At 34.0% G+C, this 17,663-nt stretch overlaps 1 long non-coding RNA gene across 1 annotated transcript; it reads left to right on the top strand.

Annotated features, from left to right (window-relative positions):
• The first annotated feature begins 3,950 nt into the window (after positions 1 to 3,950).
• Positions 3,951 to 6,639, top strand: LOC113362799. The gene is made up of 3 exons (XR_003365855.1): positions 3,951 to 5,279; positions 5,745 to 5,828; positions 6,398 to 6,639. It is a non-coding gene; the product is annotated as an uncharacterized LOC113362799 (long non-coding RNA).
• The last annotated feature ends 11,024 nt before the right edge of the window (positions 6,640 to 17,663 follow it).

The following is a 17,663-nucleotide window of genomic DNA, read 5'->3' as shown; positions in this document are numbered from 1 at the left end:
GGTTTGTAAGAGTGGTATTAAGAGTTGATATGAATGGGAAGTTGAGATTTGAAACTGGTTTTGATGTGAACCAGCTGGAAGAGGAAAGGATGCATAATTAGTGGATCATGAATGATTGTTGTTTGAGTGGAATTGATGTGTTTGTATGATAAAAATGTTTACAAAGATAAGAACTTTTAATGAAATTGAAATGAGGTTAAGGCAGGGTTGTCTGACTTTGAGTTGCAGATGGAGTTAGAGTTAAACTGGTTGTGAGGTTGAACTGAACTTAGTGTTGACTGTGTAGTTGTTATTACATAAATGAAGTTTTAAGTTATGTATGTCTTGTTAAGCTCAGGGTTTGGAGATGGAGGTAAAGTAAATGTAATAGATTGGTTGTTGTTCTGTTGGCAGATTCAAATTGTGTTTAAAAAGAGAATGGTGTTGTTTGTGAAGATGTAGTGTAATGGGGTTGAATGGAGCTGAACTAGTAACAAGGTTTGGCAGTGAGTAGTATGGATTGAATTCTGAATTAGGAGCTCAGGCAGAACTCTAGGAATTAGTGTAGTGGTTGTGTTCAGCTGGTTTGCTTGAGTTGAGAAGTTTGTTACTGCAACTACTGCATTTGCAAGTAAGATTAGTCTAGTGTTGTATTTGAAATATGAAGTTTGTTTAATATATTTGATTGAGTTGTTGTTCTTTTGTTTAATCAGTCCGGTAGAATAAGAATCCAACGAATCAATGGTTTAGACCCGTTAGTCATCCACTCAGTCTAGCTGACTCGTCTTGAGTAGCTTACTTAGTGTGACTTACTGAGTTAACTCAGTGACCAGAACCTGACTTAAATCTTTGACTGGACTTTGACCGAGTTGGACTTTAAACTTTGATTGTTGACCTGACCTTAGACGTTGGCTGTTAGATTGACAGTTAGTGACCGTTAGTAGATCCGATTGGACCGGGCCTTAGTTTAATGGGCTTGTTTAGTGAATTTGGGCTTAGACCATTAGATATAATTGTATGATTCTTGTGTGAGCCATTTTGGTGGCTAGATTCTTAGACTTCTTGTATGATTAACGGTTAGTCTTTTTAACAACGATCGATTCGAAGGATGAACCAGTGGATCGTGGATCTCGAGGTAGGCGTGGTTTGTCATCAAAAGAGGTGGGAATACTTTTAACTCTTTTGTGACCATTATTGTTTTCTTTTAAAAAAGTTTACGTTTATCAAACTCATGCATTATTTGGTTATGTTTTTCATGCATTGTTTAATTTTAGTTCTGATAGTTATGTTGATTCTGATAATCTTTCCATTGTCTTGAAAGGAGTGTATTGTTTAACTTTGAATTACGAAAGTTCTGTTATTTATTTTAATCTTTCCATTGTTTGTAAAGGAAGTGCAATGTTTGGTTTATCTTTTATGAATTGTTATGGGATATAAAGAATTTCCTTATTGGTGTGTAATTGTCATCAATCTGGTGTGTAAATGTCACCACAAAAATAATGGTTGGTGTGTAATTGTCATCAATCTGGTGTGTATATGTCACCACAGAAATAGAGAAGGAGTTAGTTCCATATATATGTTGTTTAATTCATCGAAATCGTTGTCTTTTAATACTTAGGAAAACATGTATTGTTTTCCAAATCATGTCGATGTTTACTTAAAAGTTAATTGTTATTAATATTGGGCACCCCTTTTAGGGATGATGTGTTCACCCATTCCCACTTTCAGATTTCAGAGACAGATCAATATGTGCATGTGGCGATGAAAGCTTCGAGGATTTAATTACGTTAGTTAGATAACTTATGTTGTTTTTAATTTATATTTATATTCTATTTGCAAACCAGAACTAATGTATATGTATCACTTGAGAGGAGTTCTTGTGTATGTTCATTTCAGAGTGGGGCTAGTTTTTGGGTTAAGTTTTATAGCAGATTTGTTAATTGAATATTTAAGTAAATGATTTAGATTCTTAGTGCCTCTTTATTTAGTTATTCTCTTGGATTAGTCAGCTTCTAGCTTTGGGGGCGCTACAGTGTTGGTATCAGAGCTCATTATTAGATCTTATATGGGAAACAATAGGAATAGCCAGTGCCAGTTAGTGAAATAAATTAGTTTAGCACTGGGTGGGTTGTGAGATAAACCTTAATCACTAAAAGCTATCAATAATTAAGAGATTTGTTTGGTTGATTGATTGTTTATTTGATTTTTGTGTATTTAGTGAAGTAAAAATTGTAGGGTACACCAGTAACTTTAGCTAATAAAGATTAGAGAATAATTAGCCTAAAAAGTATGAACACGTAAATAATTCAATACTAAAAATAATAAGATTGGTGTTATTAAATTAATCTTGAAATTCACATAGGAACTTATTGAATACCTTGACTTATAGGTAGAATCAACAATTTGTAATTGCATTAGTGTTGATGATACTTTTGGGACTCAATAATTTTTGTAAGAGTAGTTAGAAATCATCAATGCTAATTATAAAAATATTATAATAGTAATTATAGATGAAAACAATAGTAATAATAACTTTAATAAAGTATTTGTTAGCATTTATCCATTAGTATCGTGTTGAGATTTGGAACGATCTAATGGCCAAAAATGACGGAAGTGGGCTCTCGAGATGGAATGTTTTGCATATGCTATCGGCTCTGCCTGCAGGAGGGGGGATTACTACCTTCTATAGTGAATTTAACTAAAATTTCATTAAAGATATATAAAGATAAAAATAGTAAATTATAGTGTAATAGTCATGGAAAATTAATAACGCTTATCTATGGTTAAGTTTTGTAAATTAAAGTAATGACAAATTAGAGATATATGTTTTGCGATTAAACAAGATGGTTAATATAATACTTATTAGGCATTAGACATAAAAGGATGAGGATATAATGTATAAAATAAAAAGACTCAACTTGTTAATAATTATGTACCGAAATTATCTTTGATCTAACAAATGATTCAGTAAATCTTTAAAATGAAACAAATATACATGAAGTAGTAATAATGGCATTCAGATATTTAGTGTAATATTAGAATTAAAAGAAAATAAATTTTGAAGATTAAATTGCTTAAAATGATTACGAAGTAAATTTATCAGACTTACACCATCTACGATACAAGTTTAGATACTAATTAATATTAATAAATAAATATTTAGTTAATCCAGCACCGGGGAATAGTAAAGGTTGTGTTCTCTCTGTTCGTAGGAAGGCATTGTTGGGACTGGCCAACCTTGACATGGCAACTGCATTCAGAGGTGACCGATCATAGATGTTTATTATGATTTAGATCATTTAGAATATCGATAATTACAAAGTCAATTAGAAAGAATCGTAGGAATCTCCCTTGTAATTAGAGACAAGTATTTTATAAGATAGAAATTAGTGTAAGAAACTTAGACTTCCGTATTTGACAAAACTCAAAATCAACATAGTTGAACCTAGAGCCAAAAATTTTAGTTGTAGAAATCCATATATGTTTGTGGTTTGTGTTATATTGTTTGCGCTTAGATAAGAGATGGGGATTATTTTATAAGGTGGTAGTTTTTGAAGATCAGAAGAATGGTTTGATTTTCGAGGACAAAAATGAAATAAGGTAGGGAGAATGTAAGGACCCTCAAGATCGTCAACGCTATTAGACCAGTCAAGAGACGTACTAACTGTTAATAACTCGATTAGTTTAACACGAACGTTAATTAATAAAAATTAATCTAACAACGATCTAGATACGAAACTGGTATCGTCAGATAGAACTCGAGAAGTTATACGGAATGAATACTTGAACATGTCATTCGGACACCGGACGGAGAAGATATCACCGAATGAGTATAAAGGGAAGATTAATCATTTTATAGTCAAACCGACTTGGCAGCCCTTATCCAAGTATGAGCGCCTCAGTACAGTTCGGTCGTCCTGATCCCATCGAACCGAGAGGATAAAATTACTCTCTTTCTTATTCTTCTTCATTTTCATTCTTCTTCTTTATTCTCTTTGTTCTTCGTTTTTTCTCTGCTCTTCTTTTTATTCTCTGTTTCATCCTATGTAGAGATTCGAGATCGTGAGAGTTATGAAAGGATCAAGGAGTGACTATTGCTAGTGATGTTGATATTAATTTGTTATGAGAAAAAGAAAAAATGACATCTAGAGAGAATCGGAAAGTTAGGGTTTCATCTAATGTTGAGCTGTTTGGAGTCAGATGAGTTGTGGGGATAGTGATAGACGAGAAATAGAAGGGGTTGTTGTTGAATGGACGATGAGAAGCTATCCTGGTGGAGAATCATTAAACCAGGCTTCTTAGGATTTCGTGGAATTGTTCAGAGAAGAGACAGAAGTTGATATTGAGAGTATGGAGGATTCATTTGAGATGGGTTTTGACTAATTAAGTGAATTAGGGTTTGTATGGAAAGTCAGGGAAGATGAAATTAAGAGTTTAGAAGTCTGATATTGAAGATGGTTTTGTTTCGAATAAAGAGTTAAATATTGATTTTGAAGCTGAGATCGATTAGAGCTCATGACTGAAGATGTAGACAGAATTGGGGTTTGATTATGATTATAAGAGGGTGATGGAATTATTATGAGTATTGAACTGGTTGGTGCTGGAGCAGAATTTATCTGAGGTAATTGTTTCTTTGAGTTGATTCCTGTATAGTCATTCAGTTTCATTACTCATGTATATGTGATTGATAGTAGGTTTGTAAGAGTGGTATTAAGAGTTGATATGAATGGGAAGTTGAGATTTGAAACTGGTTTTGATGTGAACCAACTGGAAGAGGAAAGGAGGAATAATTAGTGGATTATGAATGATTGTTGTTTGAGTGGAATCGATGTGTTTGTATGATAAGAATGTTTACAAAGATAAAAACTTTTAATGAAATTGAAATGAGGTTAAGGCAGGGTTGTCTGACTTTGAGTTGCAGATGAAGTTAGAGTTAAACTGGTTGTGAGGTTGAACTGAACTTAGTGTTGACTGTGTAGTTGTTATTACAGAACTGAAGTTGTAGGTTATGTATGTCTTGTTAAGCTCGGGGTTTGGAGATGGAGGTAAAGTAAATATAATAGATTGGTTGTTCTGTTGGCAGATTCAAATTGTGTTTAACAAGAGAATGGTGTTGTTTGTGAAGATGTAGTGTAATGGGGTTGAATGGAGCTGAACTAGTAACAAGGTTTGGCAGTGAGTAGTATGGATTGAATTCTGATTTAGGAGCTCAGGCAGAACTCTAGGAGTTAGTGTAGTGGTTGTGTTCTGCTGGTTTGCTTGAGTTGAGAAGTTTGTTACTGCAGCTACTGCATTTGCAGGTAAGCTTAGTTTAGTGTTGTATTTGAAATGTAAAGTTTGTTTAATATATTTGATTGAGTTGTTGTTCTTTTGTTTAATCAGTCTGGTAGAATAAGAATCCAATGAATGAATGGTTTGGACCCGTTAGTCATCCACTCAGTCTAGCTGACTCGTCTTGAGTAGCTGACTTAGTGTGACTGACTGAGTTAACTCAGTGACCAGAACCTGACTTAAATCTTTGACTAGACTTTGACCGAGTTGGACTTTAAACTTTGATTGTTGACCTGATCTTAGACGTTGACTCTTAGAGACCCGTTGACTGTTAGATTGACAGTTAATGACCGTTAGTAGATCCGATTGGACTGGGCCTTAGCTTAATGGGCTTGTTTAGTGAACTTGGGCTTTGAACCATTAGATATAATTGTATGATTCTTGTGTGAGCCATTGTGGTGGATAGATTCTTAGACTTCTTGTATGATTAACAGTTAATCTTTTTAACAATGATCGATTCGAAGGATGAACCAGTGGATCGTGGATCTCGAGGTAGGCGTGGTTTGTAATCAAAAGAGGTGGGAATACTTTTAACTCTTTTGTAACCATTATTGTTTTATTTTACAAAAGTTTACGTTTATCAAACTCATGCATTATTTGGTTATGTTTTTCATGCATTGTTTAATTTTAGTTCTGATAGTTATGTTGGTTCTGATAATCTTTCCATTGTCTGGAAATGAGTGCATTGTTTAACTTTGAATTACGAAAGTTCTGTTATTTCTTTTATCTTTCCATTGTTTGTAAATGAAGTGTAATGTTTGGTTTATCTTTTCCGAATTGTTATGGGAAATAAGAATTTCCTTAATGGTGTGTAATTGTCATCAATCTGATGTGTAAATGTCACCACAGAAATAATGGTTGGTGTGTAATTGTCATCAATCTGGTGTGTAAATGTCACCATAGAAATAAAGAAGGAGTTAGTTCCATATATATATATATTGTTTAATTCAGTGAATTGGTTGTCTTTTAATATTTAGGAAAACATATATTGTTTTCCAAATCATGCAGATGTTTACTTAAAAGTTAATTGTTATTCCTATTGGGTACCACTTTTAGGAATGATGTGCTCACCCATTCCCACTTTCAGTTTTCAGAGACAGATCAAGATGTTCATGTGGCGAGAAAGCTTCGAGGATTTAATTATGATAGTTAGATAAATTTTGTTGTTTTTAATTTATATTTATATTCTATTTGAAAACCAGAACTAGTGTATATGTATCACTTGAGAGGAGTTCTTGTATATGTACATTTTAGAACGTGGCTAGTTTTTGGGTTAAGTTTTGTAGCAGATTTCTTAATTGAATATTTAAGTAAATGATTTAGATTCTTAGTGCCTCTTTATTTAGTTAATCTCTTGAATTAATCAGCTGCTAGCTTTGGGGGCGCTACATATTATATATATTTGCTGGTTTTGCTTAACAAAATTTAGGTTCAATTGATATTTATTCCATGATGTGTATGTGGATGTGTGTTTCAATTGGTTCATGTTAAGAAAAACTATTGTTATCTTGCTTTATTGTGTGGTATCAATCGTTTAGGCTTACGAAATTTCGGTACAATTGATGTGTGTTATTCAATTGGTTCCGGTTAAGAAAAACTATTGTTATCTTGCTTTTGTATGGTATTAATTGTTTAGGCTTACAAAATTACGGTGCAATTACGGTGCTTTTAATGTCTACGTTGTTTCAATTGCTTCCGGTTGCGGTGAATAATTATGCAAGTTGATTTATTTTGGTTTGTATAAATTATTTATGGCTTAACGAAATAATATGTGTACGGGATGAGTTGTTTAGTCCAATTCGATTCCGGATAAGAAACTAAGTTAATTCTGATCTTAGTTTGTCTTATCAAAGTGAGGTTTCGGTTATTCAAGTCTAATCGAATTCCTAAACAAGGAAATGCTAGTTAACTAACCTAGTGTTTGGCTTGTTTAAAATTGAAAGGTCTAAGTTTATGGATAATTGGAACCTGATGAGAAAAATGGAGTTTATCTTTATTTTGGTCTTATCGAATTAAGCGGCTGTTTTTGAACAATCGGTTTAGCAAAGGGACTAATGTGATTAGTTGTTTTCAGTACACTCTCTTTAGTTGTTTCCCTTTCATTAATAGAGATAGACTTGTTTGAAGGTTAATCGGAATAACACACGTTCGTGTTTGTCTGTGTCGTTCGAACACTACGTTCTTCTACATTTGAGATTGACGAATCTTTCCCTTTAATAGATACAGTCGAGACAGAACTTTTATTTATGGTGATGCGTTTATCAGAGGTAATACTCTTGTCCATAGAGTTAGATCGCTACAAACACAGACTTGTAAGGTCTTTAAACGTGTTTCCCTGCTCTGATACCAATTGAAAAAGCGGGGGTCTAACAACCACACCTAATATTTCGCTTAGCAATCTGTATGGACTAACTCCAATATACTTTTAAGAGAATCAACTAGACAGTCAGACTCAATCTTGTTTAAAAGTATATCAAAGAGTTATATCTCACTTTCTCGATTCAATACTAACTCAAGCAAATACAAATTTGTGAGTCTAATTGAATACAAGAGAAATCACTTGGACGGTACCAAAGACCAATGTTCAAGGATCAATCAAATTCAATCAATAACCAAAGGTTGTATTTTCCAATTGGTCGATTCAACGCTTAACCTGTGATATTTTAATCATATAACAAAATATAATGCGGAAAATAAATAACACAGACACCAGAAGTTTTGTTAACGAAGAAACCGCAAATGCATAAAAACCCCGGGACCTAGTCCAGACTGAACACACACTGTATTAAACCATTACAGACACTAGCCTACTACAAACTAACTTTAGTCTGGACTGTAGTTAAACCCCAATCAATTTCACACTGATCCAAGGTACAGTTGCGCTCCTTACGTCTCTGATCCCAGTAGGATACTACGCACTTGATTACCTTAACTGATCTCACCCACAACTAAGAGTTGCTACGACCCAAAGTCGAAGACTTTAATAAACAAATTTGTATCACACAGAAAAGTCTACGGTAATAGATAAATTTGTCTCCCACTGAAATACCTACGAGTTTTTTTCCGTCTTTTGATAAATCAAGGTGAACAGAAACCAATTGACAAACCAGACTTATATTCCCGAAGAACAACCTAGTATTATCAATCACTTCACAATAAACTTAATCGACTAGCGAAACAAGTTATTGTGGAATCACAAACGATGAGACGAAGGTGTTTGTGACTTATTTTATATCTTGCCTATCGGAGAAATCAATCTCAAGCCAATCTTACGATTGTACTCAAATATGATATAAATAGCAAGATCATATCATGCAACTACAAAGAAAATAGTTGGGTTCGGCTTCACAATCCCAATGAAGTTTTCAAGTCGTTAACCTACAAGGTCTCGATAAGAAACCTATGGTTAAAGGAGAATCGACTCTAGATAATACAACTAGTATCACACATGAGGTGTGGGGATTAGATTTCCCAGTTGCTATAGTTTTCCTTTATATAGTCTTTCAAATCAGGGTTTGCAATCAATGTTAGCTTAGTAACAAAGCATTCAATATTCACAGTTAGATGAAAACCTGATTATATTCAAGATAATATCTTTCAACCGTCAGATCAAAACTTAGCTTGTTACACACAAATGAAATGCACGTTTTAGGTTTGTGTAACCGTTACCAAACATGTACATTTACTTGGTTCAACAGTAGTTAACCAAATGGTTATCCATATGAGCACTTTCATATCAACCATATTCTTCTTTACCACAACTAGTTTAAATGATTCAAATGAACTAGTTAGAGAGTTGTTCAATTGCTTAGATCTTATAGAAGTATACAAGACACAGTCGAAGAAAAAACGATTTGATTCACTCGAATCAATTCATGAACTTTATAGCCAAGGTTTGCAATTATGCATTCCTTAGTTTATATAAGTTTGAGTTCACGAATAACCGTTTTTAGAAAATAACCAACTTAAGTACGCGTACTGGTACGCGGGCTTAAGTACCCGGAATAAGTTTGTTTTCAGTTCACAAACTCCATCAGATTTTCACGGGACGTGAACTTCCGATGGTGCGCAATCTGGTACGCGGACTTTAGTTCCGATTTTCCTGAGCAGCAAAGTACGCATACTTTGGTTCAAGCAATAAGGACTTACACATATGTGTAACTACATAATGTTTATATCCTTCCAAGTTTATATATTCTAAACTCTCATTTCAATCATTGAAACATTCTTAGAGGACGTTATATATTTGTTATTCACAAACCATTTTTCGTCAAAGCCATTTTCAAGTAATTGAAACTAATATGACTTTCGTCACTAGTATAAAGATGAACTTGGCCAAAGCGAAAGCTTACCAACACATATTCCGAGAACTAGATAAGCGAGATAAACTCGGCTCGAAATAAAAAATGTGTATAACCATAGCCTATATAGCAATACGAATTTTGTCTCAAGATAGGAGATAGAGTAGATAGACTTTTGAGTGATAGATAAGTTCAAGTCCCCACATACCTTTTAGTCGATGAAGTTCCACAAGTTCCTTGAGTAGTTCTTCGTCTTTGTATGATGATCGCCATGGAGTCTTGAGCTCAACTGCACTTTCTATCCTAGTCTGAGACTTAGCTAATAGTAGACTGGAAATAAAGACTTATCATTTTGATCACTAACATTGACAAACATGCTTGAGATAGCAACGCATGCGAGTTCGACCGAGCAGTGCTCTAACACAAACTCTAGGGATTGTCTATCAAGTAAAATAGGAATTAACTTTTGGGTAATTTACTTTAAATTATAATAACAATAATTATAATTGCAGAAAATGAAAGTAAGTGACACAGCAAGATTTCGTTAACGAGGAAACCGCAAATGAAGAAAAAACCACGGACCTAGTCCAGAATTAAATACTCTCAGAATTAAACCGCTATACAAAATCAAACCAACTTCGTATAGTTGGACCAAGCAACTAAACCTATAGTTCACCTAGTTTCCTCAGTATCTCTGCGCCTCCAACTTGTTAATAAGTCACGCACTTGGAACAATTCCTTTGGTTCATATTCCAAACAGTAAAGGAACAACAAATCTGTTTGGTAATAACTCTTTTCAAACAACGTGATATGAGTTTGACAAAGGCTCTTACGTTTAACCAATAAACTCCTTTGTCGGGTCCTTAGATCAATCTCTCAACAACTACCGAAATAATTGTAAGACTATGCAATCAATACTATTAATCACAAAGCAGTGTATTGATGCCGATCTACTCAACTAATCAATCCAATCTATCATAAAGATAAACCGATTATAGTTGGATCCCTTTCCAGCCGAAACAAGTATTGTGTACACCAAAGATTATGAAATCAAAAAGTATTCTTGTCTTCAAATATTCTTTAATATTCAATCAGCACCTGGACACAATCAACTTGAATCTCTTGTGATCAATCATACACAGAACGGAGTCTGCTTGGATTATCACAAGACGTCTTTAAATCTACAAACAGTCTAAAGATCCCCGTTGAAACTACGATCTAGTTTGAGTGAATCTTATATAAGAAGAGAAGATTCTCAAGCATAAACAAACTAGGTGCAATCAAAGTTCAACAACCGTTAGTCAATCAAATCAATCGAAAACTAATAATAAACCGCAATTATCTAGTTTCCCACTAACGGTACTAATAGAGCTTTTCAATCCCAAAGAAGTATTTAAACTGAGCGGCCGTAAGAGATTTCGCCTAATTAGGTTACTTTCCTCTCCGATTAGGCGGCTCCACCAGTAACAACACAACTAGGTAGTTTTGCTGGCTCTGAGGATTAGTTTGCTAGAAATGCAAACTTCAATATTTATAAACAAAGAAGTTTGGACACCAAGGAATTTCCAAAACCGAATATTTTCAAAGATATGCAATAAATACAAAATCGATTTTCATAATTCCCCAAATATTGACCGAAATCCCAATAGAAAAATCTATAATCAGTAAACGCACATTACTAATTATTATTTTCTAAAGATATGCTGTTGGAGATTAAATAGCATATAAAAATTAAGAAACCTTAATTAAAATATTCTCAATTTATTTCGATCCTGGGATTTTCCTTTAGATATTAAGGAATATCTTTGAACAATTAATGATAAGAGTTACTGCACATGTTCAAAGTATGTCGACATCTTTACTTTGCACGTCCTTTTTCATACTTACAATCTTGGAAACGATTTGCCACACTTCCAAAAAAGTTTAGAATTGGTTTGTCTAAATTCCAAGAACTATGTGATTGATTATCGTATCAAATCACCAATTATGGGTTTCTCGGTTCTACCAAAACAAGTTCGGTTCTACCTTCATGTGAGTACTATGCATAGTCACGCTAGTTACCAAAATTCGGTTGACTAGGTACTAGGATCGGTTCCCTACAACTTATGGTAACTATCTGTATTCGGTTGCACATTTCCATAGGATCGGTTCCCCCAAAACTACAAACTTGTTGCACATGTTCATAGGATCGGTTCCCCCATCTACTAAAAACGTGTTGCACCTCTTACAAGGATCGATTCCCTCTTGCAAATTTGTTGCGCCTGTTACTAGGATCGGTTTCCCAGTGACTAGATAAAAGTTTCTATTTACAAGGCATCGATCATACCATCTTGAGTGATTACTTAAGATCGGTTTCACTAATAAAAGTCATAACAATACATAAGTCAGGCCTTGTGAATAGTTTTACCAAGATACATAAATAAGTTTACGAGCGGTTATACTAAACACACGTATTGGTAATTCAAAATAGATTTGCAATGAATAACGATACCAATAAGCCTTGTGATTTCCCTTTCGATTCACAAAACAAGTTTATGAACTTACTTCCTGTAAATGAATGTAAAACATTGTTTCCTGGGATGAAATCTTCACTCATACCCATACATAATCACAATAGCATTAATATGATCATGTCGATATCTTATATATAAAGTTTAATGGTTAAGCAATAAGACTCGTATTGTTAATACTATGTCTATCTAGAGTTCATATATGTTTCGCAGTTATGTTTTCAGTATGCACGACTTGAAAGATACGTTAGGGAATGAAACAGTTCAAGTCAAATATCACTAACCTCAAGTGGAAGGATGATTGTTGTCGTTGTAGCTCCTAGATTCTTCACATCTCCAAGACTTCGCAATACTTGTAATGTCTCACATCCTAACACTTTCAAGCTAACCTATACGAAGTTGACTCTAGTATGTAATCAAGCGACTCTTTAAATGAGTTTTGATTCACTAAAATATGACAACCAAACTTGACATACCAACGCTTGGTGGGTTCAACCGAGCTATGTTATAACAATCTCCCCCTTTGTCAATTTTAGTGACGTATGGATAAACAAATTACAAAAATTCATTATATACATACACTTGATTCCAAGTTCAACAGCACAAAACCTGCATTGAATTGAATCCTTAAATGCCTCTGCTGACATTATAATAACAAAGCTAATACTCCCCCTGAAGGTAAGATAGGTAGTTTTTCAATCCTCACGTCTTTGTTATTTCCATCTAGTTCCTCATAACCACATATCATATGGTATGTGACTCCCCCTTAGTCTATGCTTTCACTCTCTTCGTTAGAATAAACGTTTTAGCACAAATATCCTTCCCTTAGTGATACCAACTTACAACAGTCAATATCACTTGTTTACTCCATATATTTCTCCCCCTTTTTTTTCACAAAATGACAAAGAAACGGAAAAATAAAGGACAAACCGAAAGGATCTTACAAATCTCACAAAGTGAATTTGCAAACCTATAAAAGTTGAGCACGAGGGTTTTACACACCATTTTAGATAACCAATATCAAAATCGAAACTACAAGTAATCTGGTTTAACATGTTATCTAGGAAACAATTTCCCGAAGCAATTTTCCCTAATAGTTTAGCATATCAAAAATCGACTAAGCACCTTAGTTCTTTTGCTAAACCGATTGTACAAGTACAGTCGCTTGTTCGATAAGACCAAAATAAAGATAAGAATTAACTTCATTTTTCTCATCAGGCTCTAATTATTCTCAAAAATAACTTAGACCTTTCACTTTTATACAAGACAAATACTAGGTTAGTTAACTAGCCGAAACCTTCACATTTGATAAGTCTAACTAAGATCCAAAAAAAATTAGTTTCTCTTATCCGTAATTCACTTGGACTAAACAAATGATCCCGAAACACTTTTGTTAAGCCATAAACAATCCATACAAACCAAATAAATCAACTTGCATAATCATTTATTTTAACCGGAAGCAATTGAAACAAACATAGACATTATAATACTGCAATTGCACCGAAATTTTGTAAGCCTTAACAATTGATACCAAACAATAACGAAAGATAACAATAGTTTTTCTTAACCGGAAACAATTGAATCACACATACATCCATGCACAAATAATGGAATCAATATCAATTGTACCGAAATTTTGTTAAGCAAAAGCAATAAAGATATGAAATAAAATCATGCTTTTCTTAAATAGGAAAACAATTAACTAACAAGATTGTTACCTCAAATTTCGCATCCTCTTCTCCCCTTAAGATATGTCATTAAGCGAAAGTTCACTTAGAACTCTCCCCCATTAATGTTGTCATCCTCCCTCCAAAACAAAATAACAACAACAAAGAGCAGCCTTTACTATAGAAAGGTTGAAAACCGGTTTTCACTATGCGATGCAAAAGTTGAAACCTTGAAACACATATGATTTTATGCTAAACCAAAATATTCAACATATTGTGACTTTTTCACATATTGTTTCTACAGGAACCCCTCATGATCCTTTGATAAAGCCTTCCAACATGGGCTAGAACTTAATCCCACTAAATTAAAAAGTCACCCAAACCATAAGGGTTCACACCTTATGAGATACGAATATCAAGGTAATAACACCGAAATCAAACATCCCATAAACATACATAGCAATAAAATAAAGCATTCAAGCACAGGCTATGTAACCGAAAACTATCACAAGAAATATTATAAAATAATAATTGTATTCATAATAATAAGATAGTTTTATTCATAATATACTTTTCAATTATTGAAAGAAATCAAAAACTGAAGTCTATTTTTCTGGATTAAGCATATAACTTAATCTTTAGTGGTGCTCTTGTTGTTCACCGAAGTTTCTACAGTGTTTGAACTTTTGAAGCATGTATCAAGAGACTTGTTTGCAACCACTTTCTGTTAGAGATCTTTAATTTGAACTTCAAATCTCCAAGTTCACCTTTCATATCTTTTATTTTTATCTTTTAGTTCACCATGATCTTGAACCAAAGTAAAGAGATTTCCTACGAGTTATTCAAACCCATACATAACTTTACGCATACCATCTGTGGGAAACCACTTGGTAAGATCTGAATCATTGAGAGCAAAAATACATGACTCTTCTTGAGATTGATCAGAGTTAGTATCAGAATCGATTCTTGAGACAATCTTCCTGATCTTTCGTTTTGAGACAAAACCTTGACAGTTTCTCACCTTTCGTGCTTCCCTTTTATTACTCCTTGTAACACTGCAAGTTATAGGAGACATCCTTTCAAAAAGTTTTTACTAAGGGAAGGTAGTGTACCTAAGAGAAGATTTTTCTTATATTGATAAGAACATATGTATATCTAGTTTTTTAGAAAAACAGGGTTTCCGAAACTTCATGACATATTTTTCGAACTTATCTTTTTATTGAAAGGGAGATATTCTCTAAATAACTCTTATTACTAAAAATAGAAGCTACCCGTGCCCTTGATTTTATGTGCTTTTCCCATACAAAAAATATGAGCATGGAAGAGGATGAGAGTTCACAGTATTGATACAACTAAGTTGTATCGGTGTAAGCTTTTTCTAGCTTACAGCGAGCATCATAAACATAGTTCATGTTTCTCCTTGGGAATTTCTGCCCTAAATATTTTCTCCCAGAATAATGATCTTTTCTGACTCTAGAGATATGATCATGTGGAGAGGATGTACTGATGTGAAAATATTCATGGATAGTGAAATCTCTCTTAATTCTATCAATGAGATTTTCATAAGATTTTCTCATTCTAAGGATTTCCTTATGATGCACATTAACATGATTATCTGAAACAATTATAGGAAATTCCTGATTGTTTCCTTTGGAAGAGATTCTCTCTTCCCCTTTCTTCTAAAGTCGTTCTTCATCAAAACAAGAATTATTTCGATATGGGTGAGGAGGAACTTTCTTCCAGAAATGACTATCAACTCTTTCCTATGATTCTTTTGAGATGACCTTATCGGGTAGTGGCACAATCTGTCATTCTACTGAGGAATGGTCTTTCAGTTTTTTAAGACAAGAAACTTCTTTCTATATTTTTACCACCGTATGTTGAAGAAGTATAAGTTTCCTGTTAAGTGACTGAAAGTTGTATTTGTTAAGATCACTTTCATGGAATCGGTTCAAAGTTTCCTTTGCACATCAGTAGATATAGAAGATGGTTTCTTATCCTCTTCTGATTTGATGTAGTTCGGAAAACTACCATCATCTTGATCTGTTTCAGATGTGACTAAACCGGTTTATCACAATCTGTAAAAGTCGAGCAAGGACTTCTAGTTTCCTCAACATCAGAAGAAATCACAACATCATCATTAGTCAGAGTCATAGGACGTGTCTCTTTATATTGAGTAATAGATTTACCAAGAGCTTCTAATTTGACAGTGAGTTCCATATTCTCCTTGGCTAGAATATTCAGTTGAATGTCTTTATCTCTGATCTCATTCTTAAGAAGATTCGACTCTGTCTTTAATATTAGCACTTTAGTAGACAAAGATTTTATAGGCTTTAGGAGTTTTACCAACTCTTTATCAGCATCTTCTTTACCATTAGAGGACGACACAGATGTTTCCGCAACTCTTGGATCATAAGTTAACGAACTGGTAACATCTTCAACTTTTGAGTATACATACTCTTGCATAACGTTAACTGAATATGTCATGGATTCAATTTCTTATAGGTTGGATTGCACCAAACACAGATTGTTATATCTTTTCGTGTTTGCATGCTATGATACCAATTGAAAAGACGATGGTACCCAAATATACCTCAATCTAAAACTTTTCCACCTATAAGTTCTTTCTCCGACTCCGAAAGTGATTTTCTATAGACTGAGTCGAGACAATACAACTAATCGGTTCACACTTCGTGTGATCATCTATGGATACGAGATCGAGACAATACGACAACAAGATAACTTGTGTGATTGACTATGTATACAAGATTGAGACAATGCAACAACGAAGTATGTTTACTTGATAATAGGTTCGGACTTAACCAAACTGAAAAAGCGGGGGTCTAACAACCACACCCAATATTTCGCTTAGCAATCTGTATGGACTAATTCCAATATACTTTTAGGAGAATCAACTAGACAGTCAGACTCAATCTTGTTTAAAAGTATATCAAAGATTTATATCTCACTTTATTGATTCAATACTTACTCAAGCAAATAGAAATGTGCCAGTCTAATTAAATACAAGATAAATCACTTGAAAGGTACCAAAGACCAATGTTCAAGGATCAATCAATTTCAATCAACAACCAAAGGTTGGATTTTCCAATTGATCGATTCAACGCACAACCTGTGATATTTCAATTATATAACAAAATATAATGCGGAAAATAAATAACACAGACACCAGAAGTTTTGTTAACGAGGAAACCGCAAATGCAGAAAAACCTCGGGACCTAGTCCAGATTGAACACACATTGTATTAAGCCGCTACAGACACTAGCCTACTACAAACTAACTTCGGTCTGGACTGAAGTTGAACCCCAATCAATCTCACACTGATCCAAGGTACAGTTGCGCTCCTTACGTCTCTGATCCAAGTAGGATACTACGCACTTGATTCCCTTAGATGATCTCACCCACAACTAAGAGTTGATACGACCCAAAGTCGAAGACTTTAATAAAAAAATCTGTATCACGCAGAAAAGTCTACGGTAATAGATAAATCTGTCTCCCACAGAAATACCTATGAGTTTTTGTTTCGTGTTTTGATAAATCAAGGTAACAGGAACTAATTGATAAACCGGACTTATATTCCCGAAAAACAACCTAGTATTATCAATCACCTCACAATAAGCTAAATCGAATAGCGAAACAAGTTATTGTGGAACCACAAACGATAAGACGAAGGTGTTTGTGACTTCTTTTATATCTTTCCTATCGGAAAAGTCAACCTCAAGCCAATCTTACGATTGTATTCAAATACGATAGAAACGGCAAGATCAGATCACGCAACTACAGAGAAAATATTTGGGTCTGGCTTCACAATCCCAATTAAATCTGCAAGTCGTTAACCTACAGGATTTCGTGAAAAA

Source organism: Papaver somniferum, chromosome 4, assembly GCF_003573695.1.
Source record: "Papaver somniferum cultivar HN1 chromosome 4, ASM357369v1, whole genome shotgun sequence".
Lineage (NCBI taxonomy): Eukaryota > Viridiplantae > Streptophyta > Magnoliopsida > Ranunculales > Papaveraceae > Papaver > Papaver somniferum.
Note: the sequence above shows the minus strand (reverse complement) of the source record. Positions and strands in the feature narration are given on the sequence as shown.